General features: G+C 33.5%; 1 protein-coding gene across 8 annotated transcripts in view; it reads right to left on the reverse strand.

The window, feature by feature from the left end:
* FBXW7 (F-box and WD repeat domain containing 7) overlaps positions 1 to 15,536 on the reverse strand; it is a 263,511-nt gene that overhangs the window by 163,310 nt on the left and 84,665 nt on the right. The window contains exon 2 of one of the 8 annotated variants that reach the window (XM_037830820.1): positions 682 to 736. The exons of 6 other annotated variants lie outside the window; for them this stretch is intronic. The gene's annotated coding sequence lies outside the window, so the exon portion shown is untranslated. Of the gene's footprint in view, positions 1 to 681; positions 737 to 15,536 lie in introns of those variants that run through there. One more of the 8 variants, XM_037830818.1, reaches the window with a different exon arrangement.

Below are 15,536 nucleotides of genomic sequence, written 5' to 3' on the forward strand. Positions count from 1 at the left end.
TTCATTTAGATAACAAAGGATAACAAAAGATAAAAAAAATATATAAGAGACAAAATATCTCTCTTATATTTTAGAGATATACTCTTATGGTCAATAAGAAGAGTATGTTCACATATACATTGATATTAAGCTAGGAGCAGGCGTGGAAAGACTATATCTCATTACACTCAAGACTGTTAGTGCCTATGAACTTTTTATGAATTGATGAATAAAATAATATATAATCTCTAAAATGTCATGGGGGTCCTTAAATTAACAATAAAGTTACTGACACTTCCCAAAACTTAAAGCAAAGAAAACAGAAGAAGAAAAACTTACTATTCTAATTTTAAAAAGGAGTGCTGCTGCTTTAAGTGGCCAGCAGTATCACAGCAACTCCAGGCTGCAATCACAACATCCATTAGAGTGTTCCACAGCTCAGAGCAAGCAAGCAAGTGGTTGTCAGTGAAACTAGTAAATCACCTGATCCTATTACAAAATCAATTACTGCAGTGCATTTCCATTGCCACACAATCTGATGATGACAAAATGATATTGGATAGCTACTGCAAGGTCAAGAAAACTGCTAAGAACATCTTTAACTGGTCTTTTTTTTTTTTTTTTTTTTAATCATTCAGTTCTAGTTATAATGCATCCAGTTTAATTGTATTTTTTTTATTTGAAATAAATCTAGGTAGTTACCTTTGGTTGCCTGGGACATTCGATGGATAATCTCTGCAACTGTTCTGATGTATGGCTACAAGAGAGCAGATCGGAACAGCAGGTTGAACGGCTCAAGCTCTTCATTACAGAAGAAATAATGCTGCAGACACAGCCACACATTGACTTGCTCATCAGATGAGATTTTGACTTAAAAAATCAGAACTGGTAATGTCCCATATATACTCAAAATTGACTAACTGCCTCATTCTGCAGCTCTCTGGCTGAAAGAAACACAGCTAAAAAAGAATAAAACAACAGCTTCCCTACAGAAGATACCAGCCACAAACTCATTATTAAGAAAAACTTAATATTAAAAAATAGGAGTCTCCCTGGCTATTCTTTAGAAACAAGGTAAGGTGCTTTAATATTTCTAATTGTTTTACATTAAAGCCCAGCTACTTAACAAAGGAGTAAACTCAAGATAGAAACCCCCAAAATAATACTACCACTCTTTCTGTCCTTCATCAGTTTAGATCTGTTTGCCTACTCCTTCAGCTCAGCCTAACCAACCTTTCCCTCTGTAAATGCATATTATTTCAACAACCAACAGGAATGAGCCCCACCCCTCCCTTTCCCCACACACACTGTTCAAGAACCACTCACTATCTGGAAAAGAACTGCTGCTGCATTGCTCTGAGAAACAACAGGGAGCAAATTACTGGATGGATTCTTCAACTTACCAATCAGAACTGCTGACCTTTTATGACTCTACAATTCAAGAAGCCTGCCAAATACTCACAGTAAGAAAAATCAACTGATTTTACTTCTATACTATAGATTTATTTACAGAATTGTTTTTCAATCTTATTCTATCTAAAATAGAGAAACATAGGGATAACTATTTTTTAAACAAAATTTAGACAGCAGCTAATCCAAATCTTTGAGGATTGGTGGGAGAGGGCAGGGGAGTGGTTGGATAAAATATGCAAACTAAGAAATTCCCTCTGAATATTGAACTTGAACTTGAGAAGAAATGAGCAATACAATTCTATTCAAAATAATACTGGTGCAAATAATGATGGAATAAACAGATAAGATAATCCAAGAAGGTCCCTGCTATCATAAATGTTAGAGAGAAAAGGTTTAATGAGAAGAAAAGGGCATGTGGCTATAGAAAGGTAGAGAGAGTAAGTGAAAAGTCATCAAAACCCTGTCTGTTTTGATACTGACTCTTTCCTAACCTGGTTATTTGCATTTCACTAAAAAAAAAAAATTCAAAGAACATAAACCACCCTGAAAACATAAGCAATGGTGTAAGTATTTTAGACATACTCTTTTATACTTAACTATTCTACTTTTACCAAAAATACAAAAAGATATTCATTTCTATCACGCAATTATAATCTATGTTACAATTTCCAGGCCAAGGGAGAATCACATTAATACAAGTACTTCGTAATTTTCCCAAATAATAACACATGAAATAACTGTAACTTAATGAACATCCACAGACCTATGATTGTCAATCCTTGTTAAACAATGTCCTTTTGGGGGGGGGGGGGAGGATAGTCTAAAAACTAAATGTAATAATAGACACATTGAATTAAAATGTATACTTTTAAATCTTCCTGTTTTTTATGGCATTGAAAGGTTCTTCATTTGTGTTATGCCTCATGCTCAATTTCTTCCTTGGTTTAAAGCTAAAAAAGAGCCAGCATTGCCTCTTCCTTCACCTTGCACTGCCCTTTTGATATTCATGTTACACCTAAATCAATTTCCATAATATCTAAAAACAGGCATGCACTTCACATTGAAATTTTTTAAAACCTTTTGTACATAAAGGCTATGGAAACAAATAAGCAAAATAATGCAGTAACCTTTTACTCGCCTGCTGGAGGTACTGTCTGCTGCATAGAATTCTAAATCCTCATCTGCAGATGCAATTGAGCTGGTATTGCCAAGAACACTGCTTTTCCTGTACTGCTGCTACATAGCTATTCATTGAAAGAGCATATTATGTGGAAAATTTCAAGTACTAACAGTTTAAATTTCTTATATGATTTTGCAAAAGAACTTCTAAAAGCTAGCTACAGCTCTGCTCTGTTACATTTTCAGATGCATATCAGACACATTAGGGGAAAAAAGGTCTTATTGCAGCTGATGCACTCCTTCCTTGCAAATATGCAAGATGGGGAAGCTAAGAGAGGTAATGAAAAAATTAATACAACATGCTAATGTAAGAACAATGTATTCAGCACTAAACCTGATATACTTTATACTGCCAACAAATGTACAGTGTCCATAATGAGATTTTTATTAGCTTTATAATTTTAACAAGTCTATAAATAAATCATTGTGATTAATATTACAGACAAGCATCAATAAAAATCCCCACCAAATGCATAGTGCTATTAATGGAAGTTATTTGCTAACTATTCAGCATCAGTGTTGTTTTAAATAAAACCATGCAATAACGATCCAAAGTATAGTTACTTATGAAATCTTGATTTGCAATGCTTCACCCACCTCATCTCCCCACCAGTCTCTCTTGGATCTGGTATTAGTTATAACCAAAACAGAATGCAAGCACTAAAGGCTATTTTTATTATTATTTTTTCCTTCCATGTCAGTTAATACACTGGTTACTTTACAGATGGAGCTAGAATGCAAGCCAATAAAGATAAGGCTTTAAAATTATCATAAAAAGAAACATAATACTGTTTAGAAAAATGTAATCATTTCTTCAATAAACTGCCTTTTAAAGTTATGTTTTTCCCCTTAATGCTAAATAACAAATAACTCAATGTCAAAAACTTGGTGATCAAAAACAAAAGTTGAAATTTTAGGTTATAAATATACTAGAGTAAACATTTTTTTAAAAAAATCCATGAATTGCAAAACACAGTGAATCTTAAGTTAAACCATGGAGTAAATAGCACAATTATAAAAATGTACTTTCACCAATCATAACAGATGTTCCACACCAATGCAAGGTGGTAATAATAGGGTGGTATATGGGAAACCTGTATTTTATGCATGATTGTTCTATAACTCACAACTTCTCTAATAAAAAGGGGAGAGAGACCTTCTTAAAGCCTTTTTAAACCTAGTTTAAAAAAAACGGTGACCATTCTATTAAATTGTAGTCTAAGAGATGTGAAATCTACAAACATGACCCTACAACAGTGTATCCCTACACAATGCCCTAATGTGTTCATGTACAAAAGTAGGCACAAGCTAACTAATAGTTCCCCAAAAGTAAAAACACGTATCAAATAAAAACTTATCTGACTGAGTGTGACATTTTACAAAGCAATTATTCTTTAATTCAAAAATACTGTATTGCCACATATAGGATCCAGTGAGAAATGATTTCAGCAGTTCTCAAACTATGAATTAGGAACTCCTGGGGGTTTCTGAAACCCTTACAGGAATCTATGAGATCAAAATAATTTCACAATAATACTAAGATTTATTTATGTTTTTCACTCTTCCATCTCTTAAGTGTAGAGTGAAGTTTTTCTTGAAACCAGATAACATGGAATATCATAACAGACTGAAAGCAGTAGATATGAGAATCCAACTATATTCTATTAAGTAAAACTTTAAAAGTGTTTGTAGAAATGTAAAACAATTCTATTCTTTGTTTTTTTGTTTTCAGGAATTTTCTATCTTTTTTTTTGTTTCTAGAAAAATATGGTTATTTTTCAAAATGTTAATTGTGTGAACATGTAATTAATTGTTATTTTTAAATGAATTTAATAAATGAATACTTTTTAATTCTAATAGGGTAAATATACAAATCAAAGCTCTTTGGGGTCCTCAATGATTTTGAAGAGTGTAAAGGTGTCACAAGACTAAAAAAGCTGAGAACACCTACAAATTTTTGCTCACTCTTCTCCTTTAATCAAGAGTTTATTACAGTTTTTGGTTATAAAAGAGACATCAGTGATTTTAAAAGCAATGATTCTAGAAACATTCATTACTGAATATCAATTATTAAATGTTTCATAATTTTGGCTGATATTTTTAATATTTCACTTTCACTTCTTTCATCTGACATACTGAATACAATTATCATCTGTGTCTCACAGTAATGTTAATTACCAACATCTATTTTTATTTAAGTAGGAGACAACTAATAACTATTTCCACGCAAGATATAAAAATCTGGTTTATAAACACAAATATACTGAAACAGAGATAAAATCAATTATTAGGAAAAGGAAAAATGTGAGATTATGTATTTTTAATATAAAAAGGAACTATGAGAATAGTTTCTAAAACATCCTTCCTATACAAAAAAAAATAGTTTTAAGTAATTCTCTTTCTGAGAAGAAATACATGAACTTTAAAAAGAAATACATCTCAAGAAGTAAATACATGAACTTTAAAAAGAAATACATCTCAAGAAGGTATGGTTAAGAAAAAATTACTTTTAAGATTACATGAAAGACAATTAGAGAAATTATAGTATAATAACTGAGTGACTTCATAGTAATTCTTATTACTGTGAATAAGTTGAATGCTTGGAATATTAAAGCTTTACCGCTAAAATGGGGAGAGATGACTCCTCGTCTTCTAAAATGTCTACATCCTGGCCCACATTTTCCCCACATTACCCTATAGGGCTAATTTTCAAAGTCCTCAGTTCTGTCCTTAGCCAAACCCCATGTCTTCAGTCTTCTTGCCTTTTGGTTTCTATTTATTCATACCGTCAATCATACAAATATTTACTAAGCACCTACCATATGCTAGGCATGGTTTGGGGTAATGAAGATAATACAAACATAAGAACAAAAATCACTCCTCTCTACACTGAATTTATATTCCAGTAGGAAAAGACACACAATAAATAAAATAAATATTAACTATGTAAGATGATAATAATTGCTAAGGAGAAAAATAAAGCAGGAAGGATGAAGTGGCCAGGAAAAGCATCACTTCTTTTTAGAAATGGAACCAAATTTTTAAAAAATTTAAGAACAGTTTTTAAATGTTGGGAGGGGGACAGTGGCAGCAAAGACAAGGACACAAACTCTGAATTTTTTAAATGAAAAATTTCAAATCTGTATAAAAGTAGAGAGGAGAGTATAATGAACCCCGACATATCTACCTGTCACAATACAAGATATTGCCAACATTGCTTCATCTATCTTTTATTCTTTTTTTAAATCATCACTCCATCTCCACCCCTCCCCCCAGAAACTTAATTATGTATCTTTAAATAATACAGCCATTGCCTTACAACATCACAAAATCACTACAAAACACTCATCAAAATTAACCATGAATATAACAAACATACCACACTAATGCAAGGTGTTAATAATAGGGTGGTATATAGGAACTCTATTTTGCATAATTTATGCATGATATTTCTATAAACCTACAACTTCCCTAACCAAAAAAAACATACATATAAATTAAAAAGTTAACTATGTTCCATGGCATTAACTAATATGCAGTTGATATTCATCTTTCCTAGACTGTCTCAAAATGTCTTTTGTAGTTAATTTGTTCCAAACAGAATCTAAACAAGAACCACACTTTGTATGTAGTTCTTATGTTTTTTAAATCCCCTCTTTTTTTTTCATGCCACTGACTTATTGCAGAAACCATGTTTTGTCCTATATCTTGAAATTGTCTATATGCTTCTTCATTGTGCCAGTTATCTTGCATCCCAATCTCCCCTATTTCCTACAAATAACTTTTGATAATGACTATTCTAAATAGAGTAATTTCAACCTCAGCAGAAATACTAGATACAGGCAGCACATATAGAAGTCCTAATTCCAAAGAATCCAATAACTAATTCTACTGGTAATTCTCAAACAGTTGTTGAACTGAATTTGAAAATTTTAATATGGTGCAATAGCTCTGAAAAGACAGAAGAGGGAACTATAATATTTAGGAATTACACACTACTTAAACAGCACTAAATTTTGTTTTAAATTTAAACAGTGAGTCTCAACTTAGCAACAGTTAAAATATGTTAATGTCTTATACATCCTCCCTCCAAAAAAAACATAAAATATCCTGGAATAAGGAAGAAAAAGATTTGGAATAATAGGATAAAGCCTGGATGCATGACTGTTTACAAGTTGTTCATACTAACAAACAGTGGCATTAACAAAAGCCAGCTTTTGAAATCATTCTAAGAAACAACATACTTCCACTTTCTTCAATAAGTAATAGGCATATCTACATAAAAACCAATGTGTTTTTGAAAAATAACCATTTCAGTTATAAGTTCAAAATGTGTTTGTTAAAATAATTATTATAAAAAATATTATCAGGAAAATCCAGAAATCAAAAATTTTGTAGCAAATTACTTTTGCATATCCATTTGTTCAAAGGGAAGTTACAAAAAGACTAGTAAAGTTTATGTCTCAAGAATAAGAGTATGTGCCAGTTTGAATATATTGTGTCCCCCAAACACCATTATCTTTGATGTAATCTTGTGTAGGCAGATGTAATCAGTGTTGATTAGATTGGAATTCTTTGAGTGTTTCCATGGAGATGTGCCCCACCCAACTGTAGGTGATAACTCTGATTAGATATTTCCATGGAGTCGTGGCCCCACCCATTCAGGGTGGGCCTTGATCAGTGGAACTATATAAATGAGCTGACAGGCAGAGGGAACTCAGTGCAGCTGTGAGTGATGTTTTGAAGAGGAGCTACAGCCAAGAGAGACACTTTGAAGAAAGCACAGGAGCTGCAGTTGAGAGACAGTTTGAAGACAGCCATTGAAAGCAGACTCTTGCTCCGGAGAAGCTGAGAGAGGACAAATATTCCAAGTGCAACTAAGAGTGACATTTTTGAGGAACTGCAGCCTAGAGAGGAACGTCCTGGGAGAAAGCCATTTTGAAACCAGAACTTTGGAGTGGACGCCAGCCACGTGCCTTTCCAGCTAACAGAGGTTTTCCGGACACCATTGGCCATCCTCCAGTGAAGGTACTCAATTGCTGATGTGTTACCTTGGACACTTTATGGCCTTAAGATTGTAACTGTGTAACCAAATAAACCCCCCTTATAAAAGTTAATCCATTTCTGGTGTTTTGCATTCTGGCAGCATTAGCAAACGATAATAGGGTACATATTCTGTACCAAGATGTGTGCTCTGAAGATAATGCTGATATTTTAAATTAAAATATAAATTTAATTTATAAAAAAATATAAATTTCTCACTTTAGTTAAAATTCTGCATGTACAGATAAAACAACAAATTTTTACACATATCAATGCAAGACAAAATAGGGTTAGTCAAAAGGTTTCACATAAGAGCTAAGTTTTAGAACTCATATAACTTTTGGATGGAAGTGATCTAATAGGATACCAAAGTTTAACTGCATGTACTTTCACAGATGACAAAACTGTGGCTCTGTAAGATTAAGGGACATGCTCAGATTCAAACCAGAATCTCGATCTCACAATTCCAAGGACAGCCTTCTTTCTATTACATAAAAAGAAAAGAAAAGCTCAAGGAAGGTATTCAAGAAAGAAAAGAAAATGGTATTAATAGACTCCTAGGGGTAAAACTACATTACCATGTATTAGAGATGTGAGAAACCTGGCTAAGTGAAGAAGGAATTTAGCCTAGAATAACTACCACTAGAAGAGTTCACTAAACACCATGAAATACTACCTCACTTGAAGAATTTGATTTTGATCTATATGAAGTAAGATTAACCTGAAGAAGATATTTGTACAAAATTGCTCCTACAATAACAAAACGGTTACTTGTGTAAAAATCTAACCCAAGAGGCCAATGGTAAAAGGTCAATTCAAAGAAAGGAATTTTCCCTTCCTCTAGCAACTTAAAAAAAAAAAAAAAATACAGACATATGTGAGAACCTGGCCATAGATAAAATATAAAAATTTTTAAAAGTAGGCTTTCAGGTTAGGTGTCATATGGATATAGCAAACAACATTGTATATAGCAAATCCATTAAAGTGTAAGACCAGGCATACTTTGTCCACACTGTCCCACGTGTGGACAATGGCTCTTGTCCACCAAGGACCCATTCAATTTGGAAAAAGATCTGCCTGGTCAAAATAAGATGTTGGGAGACTTTCCAATCAGTAGCATAATGAAAATAAGGCTTGAAATACATTATTCTGGCAGCTAAAATGGAAAGACCAGATGCATGATTATTGCAACTATTCAGCATTAAAGACCCTTAAAAAAAAAAAAAAAAGGACCAAGTATGTGAAACAATTGCTTTCAGACACAGGACAAGAGGCATGCAGGGTAGTGATCCTTAGGAGAAGGGAAACAAACAAGATGACTCCTAAGATTGCCCCAGCTTACTGCCTGGGAAGAGATTTCAAGCTATTGAGCCAGGTGGGAGAATACCTGAACTGAAACATAGTCAGATCAAGAAGGCCAAGGAGGCTATCAGAGAAGAAAGAGCTGCAGAGAGAGATTATGGATTTCCGTTAAGGATTCTCCTTCAGTCTTCAGATAGGTATTAATCAGCATATGTATGTGAGGAAATCCGGACTCTGGGAAAAGAACATGTGAAAGGAATAGGCAGAGCAATTTCTAATGCTTATACAATTCACATTCCCAAAGTCATAAGGCATCAGGAAAAGAACCCAGTAATACATGAAGCATGGGGAAGAAACCTTAGAGGGGTGTCACTGAGCAGTGGGGATAAATTAGCTTAATTTCCAAGTGCCTTAACTGAGTCCCAGAACTAAGCTGAAAAATACTTAAAAGACATATTAAAAAAAACAAAAAAAAAAAGATTCAGTACCCAGCAAGGAAAAATTCAAACTACTTAGCATCCAATGAAACTTGCCAGGCATGCAAAAAAGGACAACAGGACCCATAATGACATGGGAAATCAATAAGCAGACCCAGAGATTATACAGATCAGGGATCTGAAAACTTTTTTTGTGAAGTTCCAAAGAGAAAATATTTTCAGATTTGAGGCCACATGGTCTCTGTCCACAACTACTCAACCACTGCAGTAAAAAAGCAGCCATATACAAGATATACAAAAAGAATGGATATGGCTGTGTTCCAATAAAACTTTATTTACAAAAATAGGCAAGATGCCATATTTGTCTGCAGGCCAACCCTTGATACAGATGATAAAATTAGCAGTCGAGAATACAAAAAAAGCTATTTTAACAGTATTCTACATGTTCAAGAAGCTAAGTGAAAGCAAGTATATGTTAAAGAGATGTGGAAGATAAATAAAAGACTCAAATGAAACATCAAAATAAAACAAATGTAATTTCTGAGATAAAAGGAAGGCAAAAAAGATACCCACAATCTGAATATCACCAGCTGACCAGCACAAGAAATGTTAATGGAAATTCTTCAGGCAGAAGAAAAATTATACTGAACAGAAGTCTAGATCATCACAGAGCAATGAAAAGGACCATAAATGGCAAATATGTAGGGAAATATAAAAAGCTTTTTTTTTCTTCATATTTTTAAATATCTTGAAAGATAACTGTGTTGGTTTGGATATATTATGTCCCCCAAAATGCCATGTTCTTTGATGCAATCTTGATTGAGTTTCCATGGAGATGTAACTCAATCAACTGTGGGCAAGACCTTTGATTGGATAATTTCCATGGAGGTGTTACCCCACCTATTCAGGGCGGGTCTGAATTAAATCACTGGAGCCATATAAAAGAGCTGACAAACAGAAGGAACTCAGAGCAGCTGTGAATGACATTTTGGAGAGCAACTGAGAGAGACATTCCATAGATGGCCACTGAAAGCAGACTTATCCTAGCCCAGAGTTTGCTCCAGAGAAGCTGAGAGAGGACAAAACACCAAGAGAAACGTTTTGAAGAATGCACAGGAGCTGAGAGAAGAGCTGAACACAACCCGGGATCAGCAGACACCAGCCATGTGCCTTCCCAGCTAACAGAGGTTTTCCGGATGCCACTGGCTTTCCTTCAGTGACAGTATACTTCTGTTAATGCTTTAATATGGACATTTTCATGGCCTTCAAACTATAGCTTTATAACCAAATAAATTCCCTTTATAAAAGCCAATCCATTTCTGGTATTTCGCAAAACAGCAGCATTAGCAAACTGGAACAATAACTGACTGTTTAAGGCAAAAATAAAAACAATGAATTATGAAGTTTATAACATAGGTAGGAATCATATTGATGCCAACAGTAACACAAAGTCTAGGAGAGCAGAAAAGGAAGTATACTGTTGTAAGTTTCCCATACTATATGGGGAATGGCATATTACTTGAAGGTAGACTGAGAGATAAAGGCATATACTGCAAATCCTAAAGAAGCCACCAAAATGAAATAAAAAATAAAGAGATAATTAGTAAACAGATAAGCTAAAATGGAGTCATAAAAATATTCAATCAATCCAAAAGAAGGCATTTGAAAAAAAAAAAAAACAGAAAAGGGAGTAAAGAACTAATAGGACAAATGTTTTTTTTAAAATAGCAAGATGGTAGATATTTTTAAAAGAGCAAGAGGGTAGATAAAAACCCAAACATATCAATAGTCATATTAAATGTAAATGGTCTAAATACAACAATTAAAAGACAGATGTCAGATTGATTTTTAAAAAATAAAAAGAGCCAACAATGTAATTCCTACAATAAATCCACTTTACATATAAAAACATAGGCTAAAAGTAAATGATGGAGAAAAATACACCATGTAATCTCTAATCAAAAAAATGCTGCAGGGCTATATTAATATCAGACAAAGCAGATTTCACCCATGTGATTACATTGGAATCATCCAGATAATCCAGAATAATCTTTCTATCTAAAGATCCTTAAATTAATCACATCTGCAAAGTTCATTTTGCCATGTAAGATAACAAATTCACAGGTTTTGGAAATTAGGACATGGGCATCCTTCAGGGACTATTCATTATTCAGCATACTAAAATACAACACCAAAAAGAACGTGAAATGTAAAAGCAAAAAATATAAACTGTATTTCATCAAAATGAAAAATTTATGATCTTCAGAAGACACAAACTGGGAACATATACAAACAAATATCCAAAGGACTTGGATCTAGAATATATAAAGAACTCCAACTCAATAAGACAATCCAATAAAATATTAAGGAAAAGATTTGAGCAAACACTTCAACGAAAGAAGACATATGAATTGCAAATAACAACATGCAAAGATGCGCAACATTATTTATCATCAGGGAAATGCAAATTAAGCCTCAAAGAGGTACCACTATAAGCTTACTAAAACAACCAAAATTACAACTGCATCCCAAGTGTTCTTGAAAATATAAAGCAAGTGAAACTCTGATACATTCCCAGTGGTAATATAAAATGATACAATCACTTTGGAAAACAATTTGGGCAGTTTATTATAAAGGTGAACACACACCCACTCCTTGACTTAGCCAATCCACTCCTAAATATTTACCAAAAGAAATGAAAGCATATGCCCACCCAAAGAATTTCACATGAATGTCTGTAGCCTCTTTATTCATAATAGTCAAAATCGTTAACAATCCAACCCATCAAGGCAAATGAAAAGCAAATTGTGATGTATCCATAAAATAGCACACTACTCCAGAATGAAAACAAACAAACTACTGATAGATGCAACAATATCAATGAATTTCAAATTTGGGGCAAGAGAAGCTAGACAAAAGAGTGAGCATATTATATGATTGTATTTACAGTTGATTCTCATCATTTGCAGTAATTAAGTTCTATGAAGTCACCATGAACCTTGGATTAGCAAATCCTGAACTATTGCTGATGGGGAAAATACAAGATTAGGTTCCTGCAAGCCTCTGGTCATAACATTTTCATCAACCAATCATTACTTAACCTTGTTTTATGTGGTTTTGTTTGTTTGTTTGTTTAACAATAAACCTTATCTAACACATACATTTTCATAAGGCAGATCACAGCCTTTCTGAACTAAGGAATGTATGACAGCACTTTAGCACTACATTTGAGGGCCATTTTAAGCAGCAAAATCATCCATAAAAAGCACAGAACTGCAAAACAAAACAAAAAAACATGGTACTAAATATGCCACAAAAAGGACACTTCTTTATGATACGGGAGCTGAAAAAGAAGGCAAAACATTGCCTTGTCAGGTCTCAGGTGGGATAATACAGCAAAAGGATACATCCCAACATTATTTTGGCCTCATGATTGACTTCATTACCTAAAACAGTATTCAATCTATGACTACTGGTACAAAAACAACATTCAAATCTTCGGTAACATCATATTTTCAAAATCATCAGAGCTTCCACTTTTTCCCTTACATTCATGTAGCAGCTATTCCATATCATGGGTTGGGAAGGACAAGAGGGATAGTTAAGTATAGTTTGAATAAGCACAGTCAATACTACAACAAATACACCAATTTCTCTGTATTACAAACTACAGAAAGTAATGACTTAGTATCCCTAACAACAACCTTTTGTCTTCCTGTGGATTTTAATATATACTAGTTGGGGGAAAGGAGAATCTTCTTCCATATCTATAAAATGGAAGATAATATCAGTTTTAAAAGGTATTGCAGAAAGAGGGAAGGAGGGAACCTGAGGAGAAAACAGCCTAGAGCACCAACTTGTCTGCTTCTAAAACTCAAGGATAATTAAACTGTAAACTCTCTCCAATTATATGATGGTATAATAACTGAGGTTCATACTAGAAACCCTAAACCACACAAAATGTAAAACTATGGTCATTATATGCTCAAGTATATGATCTATTGTTGAAATAGTTATATCAAAAACATTTTAAATCATTTTACTACCCAGAACAAATACTATGGAATTTTTATTTCATCATATTGGAGCCAAAAATGCCAATTTCTATAACAAATAGATTCAGAAAAGTTTGAAATCCTCAAAGGTGAGGTCTGGGGTAGGGGTGGGGATGATGATGTATTATACTTGTTCCAAATTACAGAAGTATCCAGTAAGTCATGGCAAGTAACATGAACAAAAAGAAAAGAGTTTACTTTATATTTATTAATAGTGTAAGGTGGTATACAGCCTTTTATCCCCAAAAGAACCCTTTTTCAAATGAAATCTTAAGTGGACAACAATATCTAAAAGATATGACCAATATTATTAGTGTAAAATTACTTTGAGTTTAAATTCATAATATTTACTTAAATAAAGAGAATAAAATAATGAGGCTGTCTAATAAATGTAAAAATATGTAATCATGGGTTTTTATCCTTTCAGCAATTTATTTTTGTGTTGTTTTGATTGGACAACATCAAGGAAATCCTGATATTTACATGATAAATAGGTGAATAAGAAACTTAGAAGAGATATATTGGAAATTTTTAACCCAAGACTAAATCTCTAACAATTTCTAACTGTTAAAATTTCTTATTATAAATATATGAAACTAGAAATACTCAAAACTTAAAATAAGTGCTACAGTTATCTTAATACAATACACTCAAGATGAGACAAATTATGTGGTTTATTAACTACAAAAGTTAATTACACAAGTGACTATCACAAAATATTAAAAGAGCACAGGACCTGAATATGCAACTGAATTTTGTCCACATTTAAATCAGCCCCCATCCCCCTACTCCCAAGACCCATGTAGAGTCATCACTCTTACAAAATTACATGAGAGAATATTTCCAGCGGGAAAACATTCTAAAAGAACAATGAGTTACAAACTTTCTTAAACATGATACTGAGAAAAAGAAATGTCGGTTCAGACATCTAGAAGCTGGGCTGGCACTGCCAGTTAGGCCTTGGTGTTGCTAAGAGGCGGCCTTGGTGTTCTTCTGTTCAACAAAAACAATCTCACAGAACATCAACACTAGAAGGTGACCATGATGGATCTAGACAAAAGCAAGACCACAACATAATCATTTCTAAACACAGATAAAACATGAACACTGACCAAGCCACATATGAGAAGCTGCTGCTGCTTTAACAACTAGTTTTAGCCTCATGTTAGTCTGCCCTCGCTACAGATAAGATTTACTGAGATACCAAATTATAAAATTGTTCCTGCTTTCTGACTCAATCCAGAGCCAATCCCTACTGCCTCAGACCTTCTACAAAATCACCCAATAAAGCCTAAATGCTTTAAGTGAGATGCTCCATACTTAACCCTCTAAGTGAGATGCTCCATACTTCCCCATGGCGTCTATTCTTCCTCAATGCAATGAATAATAAACACAATTTGCCCACCTTTAGGTGTGTTCCTGGTAGTCTAAGCTAGAGGGCACTGACAATACATTTTTAAGAAAAAGGAGGAAATACATTTCAAAAGATACTTGATAGCACAAGTTAATATACCAGTAGGATCCAACATTTTAAAATCTGAAGTACCACATGAATGAATTCTAATTGTTTTAAATTAGAGTAAGAATTAAAATTCATTGTAATATTGATGCAAGCAAAACCATCAATGGACAATAAAACCATTAGCTGAAAACTTGCTAGGAAACAGTATATTCACATGGTTCAAAGTATCTCTCTCAGATTACTTACAGATTACAAAGGAAGAAAAAGATATTTTTACAATGGAGAGATCTGGCCGTCATCACCTTGAGCAATGATCAAACTTAACATCAACATTAATGAAACTGATATTATGTGACTCCTAATGTGATACACTGAAAGGATACACTATCATCTGTGTTGTATTCTTGTCAAAAATATTTACCCTGAAACCAATCAACAGAAGGAAACCAATCATCATAAGGAAAAAAATCAGAGTGTAGGATTTTATACAACTGGTTGGGCTCTTCAAAAAACATCATAAAATACAAAATAAAGAGGAATGGTTCAAATTCAGTGAGACTAGAGAACCATGATAACTGATCTTCGATTGGCACCTGGACTGAATCATGGACTAGGCAAACAGGATTGGGCAGGAAAGGCAAGCAAGGGATAGGGTGGGGATTATAA

This window comes from Choloepus didactylus, chromosome 3, assembly GCF_015220235.1.
Source record: "Choloepus didactylus isolate mChoDid1 chromosome 3, mChoDid1.pri, whole genome shotgun sequence".
NCBI classification, from domain to species: Eukaryota; Metazoa; Chordata; class Mammalia; order Pilosa; family Megalonychidae; genus Choloepus; species Choloepus didactylus.